The sequence below is a fragment of the Nycticebus coucang genome, chromosome 13 (genome assembly GCF_027406575.1).
Source record: "Nycticebus coucang isolate mNycCou1 chromosome 13, mNycCou1.pri, whole genome shotgun sequence".
In the NCBI taxonomy this organism is placed as follows: domain Eukaryota; kingdom Metazoa; phylum Chordata; class Mammalia; order Primates; family Lorisidae; genus Nycticebus; species Nycticebus coucang.
In genome coordinates, this window is record NC_069792.1 from 20,257,003 (window position 1) to 20,261,937 (window position 4,935).

The 4,935-nt window shown below is 40.9% G+C and overlaps 1 non-coding gene across 1 annotated transcript; it reads right to left on the reverse strand.

Annotated features, from left to right (window-relative positions):
• Positions 1-296: 296 nt before the first annotated feature.
• LOC128564204 (small Cajal body-specific RNA 20) lies at positions 297-427 on the reverse strand. Its single transcript, XR_008374066.1, has one exon. It is a non-coding gene; the product is annotated as a small Cajal body-specific RNA 20 (non-coding RNA).
• Between the last annotated feature and the right edge of the window lie 4,508 nt (positions 428-4,935).

A 4,935-nucleotide genomic window follows, 5' to 3' on the forward strand; every position in this document is an offset into this window, starting at 1 on the left:
GGTTATGTTCTCTAAAATAGAGAGAGCCTGTGGTTTCCTTAGTGTCATTATCATGACTTAGTATTTAATGGGAGTCTACAGTGGGTGGTGTACAGCTGGGATTTTATTTTAACAGTTGCTGATTTTAATTGTGATGGATGTGCTACATAGTTCAATGTTAGCATTTCACACTGTGTATCAAATCAGTACACTGAAACCCATAAATGCATCAACATACCCAGTTACGATTTAATAAAATAAATAAATAAATAAGTAAATTTGTTTTTAATTGCTAGTTTTTTTTTTTCTTTAACTCCAAATGTCTGAGGCAGGAAAACAAGGCTGATCGCTCATGGCTGTCCTGACCATGGTCCTCAGGGGCTGATCTTGGCCTCCATCCTTGGCTGAGGAGAAACTGGATCCTCCACAGCCCTGAGAGAGGGAAGCCCTAACAACTGCTAATTTTTAAGTGGTTTTAAAGGGTTCCTTTAGTGTACATAGAAACCTTTGGAAAATATTTTAATATACATTCCATTTTGATAATTAACCCCACAATGTCTCCTTTTACAATCTTAGAACTTTAAGTAAATGTGCCTTGTTTCCATAAAGAGATTATAAGTCTTCCACTTTGCATCTGTCAAATATTAAGCACCTAACAAACTACCTTTATCTACAAATATTTGTCAGATTAAATGAATAAAAACCTAAATTTTTACCAGGCAAAAAAAAATATGTTCATAAAATTCTTTGTAAAACATTCATTTTCACAAAGTGAAGCACAGTCTACACACGAGTGGAGATGCCTCCGCTGACCCAGGCACCTGGGAGTTATGGTTGATTTTTATTCTTCCTTAACTTTCCCATCCTTCCCCCTTCACCATTCTGCATCCTCAGTTTCCCTTATGGGTCCCTTACTCTCTTTTCCTACTTCAGCTTCTCTCTCTAGACTTTCACGACCTCTCTCCTGTACCATTACAATGACTTCTAAGCCTTCCATTCCCCTCTGATTTTTTTCACGCTGTTGGATGCCTTTTTCTGAAATAAAACTCTCTCCTTGTCACACTCCCACCCACATCCCCAAAGCTCCCACCTGCCCACAGGGAAGAACATACAGTTGTCCACCATGTGGTCTCTTCTCTCTGCCTCGATAGCAGCTCCCCTCCAGAGGAGAAGAGTTGTTAAGCCCAGCTGTCACCTCCTTTCTGCAGCTCTTCCTAACCACAGCCCTTCCAACTACCGAGAGTTGATCCACTCTCCTTATTCCCTGCACGCACCCTGCCTACTCAGCACAGCCCTGTTTCTCATTGGTTTATGGTCCATTTCCTCTTCCTAGAGGGAAAGCTCCTAGAGGACAAAGATCGCATCTCTTTATCTTTTTTTCTGCAATGCCTAACTTGGGACTTTGCCAGGCTTGGTGGCGTGGTGAGGATGCCGTGGGGCCTCACACGAGGAAGGCCCAAGGAAATGACATTCAAAGATCAGAAAGACTTTAAGTGGAGACAGGAATGTTTAAACACAAGGAACAAAGTTGGCAAAGGTCCAAATGGGATTCCACAATCTACGGGCTGGACAACCAGGGCCCGAATTAGAGGCCTAGGTGAGGATAAAGGTAGGCTCTGCCTAAATGCAGGCAAGCAGATTCGACAACGTAGATAGTCCCTGAATCTACGGCAACCAATCCTGATGTGGTTGGTTTGTGGTCCATTTCCAAACTCCTGCACAACAGCAGGGAGATCCAGATGCCCCTGGGATTCTCCACCATCAGACAGTGCAGATCAAGGAGACATCAGTAAAGCAGATGTTGTGGCTGCCAGAAGAATAAAATGGAAATGAGTCGATGAGCAAGTCTACAGGCCCAAAGCAGAGAGGGGGAAGGCTTCGGAAGAAACTCTCACTACGTTTTTGAATGGGTCAGGGATTAATGAAAACATGGAAAAATATCCTTTATATTTTGGCAGTCAGGAGTGAGGGCAGGGAAAATGAAAGAGATTAAACTCACCTTCATTCATCGTGTCCCCTTCTTAAGAGCCGTGCTCAGAAGGCATTCAGTGGAGGAAAAGGCTGAAACTCGTGGCTCAAGTGGCCCCCAGAGGATGATCAGTTAACATTCATTAGCATGGAAAGAGAGAGCTGGTTCCACTGCACAATGGGCACTGAACCCATGCACTGTCTCAAAGCCATTTTTCTGTGGCAGGTGGACTGGCCAGGCAGCTGTGCAGATCTGTTTTTTGAGTTATGTGAGGAGAAAATGTCACAACCCTGCAGTAATGATAGAGTAACAAAGGAAAACGATCTCTCTTGGCTGTTTTTAAAGGGCTAAAGGTGCCCTTTGCCTCTGTCTGGTTCCAGAAATTATACACTCATGATAACTAAGCCGCCCCAAACAAAGGAGCCCTATTTTCCATTCTTCCTCTAGTCTTACTTCAATCTGCAAAAGCAAAAATAGGATGCTGTTGTAATACTTGTCGTAACAGGGTAGAGAGTGCCTCAGGCAAGATCATCAACGAAAAAATATATTACATATTCTTCTTAGCAAAGTATCTCAAGAATGGAAGAAAAATGTACTCAGCCCTACTATGAAACTAATTTATGGCTTTCATATGAAAGCTATAACCCAGTTATAACCTAAGAATATGGGGAAGGGGGAGAGGGAAGGGTGGGAGGGGAGAGGATGGGTGGAGGGAGGGTGATTGGTGGGATTACACCTACGGTGCATCTTACAAGGGTACATGTGAAACTTAGTAAATGTAGAATATAATTGTCTTAACACAATAACTAAGAAAATGCCAGGAAGGCTATGTTCACCAGTGTGATGAAAATATGTCAAATGGTATATAAAACCAGTGTATGGTGCCCCAAGATTGCATTAATGTACACAGCTATGATTTAATAATAAAAAAAAGAAAAAATATGTTACATTTAGATAAAAAAATCATAGTCAGTGGTTTATCTGGCATAGACAGAAATAAAACGATCGTTAAACAAATGGGTAAGTGGGCCAGCCCTTCTTTTAAACAAAGCTGTTTAATGGCACTAATGAGTGAAACCTTGTTAAAATAAAAATACGGGTATCCCACATCATTTATTCTTCATTTTAATTAAGAGCACTGCAAGCAGGTTAAAAGAAAAGTCTTCACTAATTATCCAGTATAATGATTATGGCTTCTAGATTACCGCACCAATCTCCCAATTAACACTTCATACCTTGAAAAGCAAAATTGTGAAAAGATTTTGCAAATTCTTATGTTCATATGTAAAACAGTTCCTAAACATGTAGGATTATGCATAAATAATAAGACTTGCAAAGCCAGACACAGCTATCGATTGCCCTTATTACCTACACCCTTCGGAATAATTCAAGAAGATTTTGAGTGAAGGTTTACATTTAGAGTCTTGGAAAAGCTCTTCAGAATTTTTTAAAGTTTGACAAATTCTATTAATTTAGCTGTCAGAGAAGCAATTCAACAGAGTTCAACGAGATAATGTACACAAAAGCATTTGTGAACAATGGCCTTCTCTGTATAGACTCACTGGTGTTAGTTCATAGCTTTAAATGTTGTTCTAGAACATTGTGATTAAAGAAGAAAGAGAGACATTAGAAAAAAGAGGTGTATCCTCCATTGTCATCTTTAAATAGCTAGTGTCCCCTCAAAATACATACATTTTATATATTTTTTTCTCCTCTTCAACAAGGAGGAAAACTGGAAAACAAGAAATGCACTCAAACTAAGATGTGATTAGAATCATTCTGTAGCCATCTTCCTAAAAATAAGAAGTAAAAATAAACTCAGTGTATTTTTTTTTTTTTTTTGAGACAGAGCCTCAAGCTGTCCCCCTAGGTAGAGTGCTGTGGTGTCACAGCTCACAGCAACTTCCAACTCTTGGGCTTATGATTCTCTTACCTCAGCCTCCCAAGTAGCTGGGACAACAGGCGCCCGCCACAACACTTGGCCATGTTTTTTTGTTGTTGTTGCAGTTATCATTGTTGTTTTAGCTGACCCAGGCCGGGTTCAAACCTGCCAGCTTCAGTGTATGTGGCCAGCACCCTACGCACTGAGCTACAGGCACTGCCAACTCAGTGTATTTTCTTCAGATTATAGTCGAACCTCTGTAAGTTGACCACCAAGGGACTATCACTAACTGGACAACATATGGAGGTGGTCAACATAAGGAACTAGGCCTGCTGTACTGATATGGACGTGTGCTGTTTATCTAGGTTATGAAAATTAGGTCAATTTAAGGAGGTGTCCGTGTAGGGAATGCAGTCAAATATGGAGGGCCTACTGTATTTAGATGCTCAAGCTTTAAAAAAAAACCCATGAAATTGTGTTTTTTTATTTATTTATAATTATGAACCTGGTCACCTTGTGAACTTGCCAAAGAGAAATATTTAAAGCAAGATTCGAGGGGTGAGGGTGTGTGGAGGAAAGCGTTAACCTCCTCCATCGCCAACCGAAAAATAATGCTAGGCAGATTATACCTTTAGCAAATTATCTCTACAGCGTTAATGACTGTAACTGTGGTGTTCATTATAAAAGCCCATGACGCAGAGAAGAGAGGAGGAAGAAAGTGAAGAGGGAGAGAGAAGAGAAGAAGAGGGATCTCCCTGTGACAGGTGCTTCTCCCCTGGTCAGAAGCACCAGTCATGTTGGAATGAGAGAACAGGAGAAGATGGATAATGTCTTCCAACCACTGGCACTTACAGGTAGTAACAGAGGACACGCATAAAAGCTATGGAATTAAGTAGTCTCAAAACTCCAAATGGGAATCTGGCATACAGTTGTTGTTGGCTACAGAACTGACTCAGCCTTCCAAGTGCTGAGGAGGATTTGGTTCCAGCCTGCAAATAATTTCCAGTGACCTTGGGAAATGAGGAAGTGAATTAGGACTCTAGACACTTGAGCACACCGATTTTAAGTCATTGCCATCTGTGAACAAGCTAATTAGTTAGAATGT